This window comes from Nanorana parkeri, unplaced genomic scaffold (assembly GCF_000935625.1).
Source record: "Nanorana parkeri isolate BGI_ZX_2015 unplaced genomic scaffold, ASM93562v1 scaffold3431, whole genome shotgun sequence".
In the NCBI taxonomy this organism is placed as follows: Eukaryota; Metazoa; Chordata; class Amphibia; order Anura; family Dicroglossidae; genus Nanorana; species Nanorana parkeri.
In genome coordinates this window covers 21,622-22,008 of record NW_017309699.1, presented here as the reverse complement: position 1 = coordinate 22,008, position 387 = coordinate 21,622, and the positions used below count along the sequence as shown (strand labels likewise).

At 59.9% G+C, this 387-nt stretch overlaps 1 protein-coding gene across 1 annotated transcript in view; it reads right to left on the bottom strand.

Annotated features, from left to right (window-relative positions):
- Positions 1 to 387, bottom strand: part of PTGIR (prostaglandin I2 (prostacyclin) receptor (IP)) — a 3,319-nt gene that overhangs the window by 993 nt on the left and 1,939 nt on the right. The gene's annotated exons all lie outside the window — the stretch shown is intronic.

Below are 387 nucleotides of genomic sequence, written 5' to 3'. Positions count from 1 at the left end.
AGGTGCGGGGGGCTCATATATTGCGAGGTGTGGGGCGCTCATATAGTGCGAGGTGCGGGGGGCTCATATAGTGCGAGGTGTGGGGGGCTCGGTATAGGAGGAAGAGATCCCCATACACACCGACTCTCAGCCAATCCAACAAGATCCCCTCTGTGCTATGGAGAGACCTGAGGAGAGGGTGAGGGAGGATGGGGATGATTAGCTCATCCACTCACCCTCCCCCTCCCCCCCGCTGTCGATCCTCTTTGTGTCCGGCGAGGGCTCGGCCCCCGCAGGGCGGTTCTGTCACCGGAGATCAGAGGGAGGCCATCACATGACCTCCTCCTCGTTCCCTGAATGCGGGAGTGATGTATATTCCCGTGTCACTCTTCTGTACACAGAGACCCC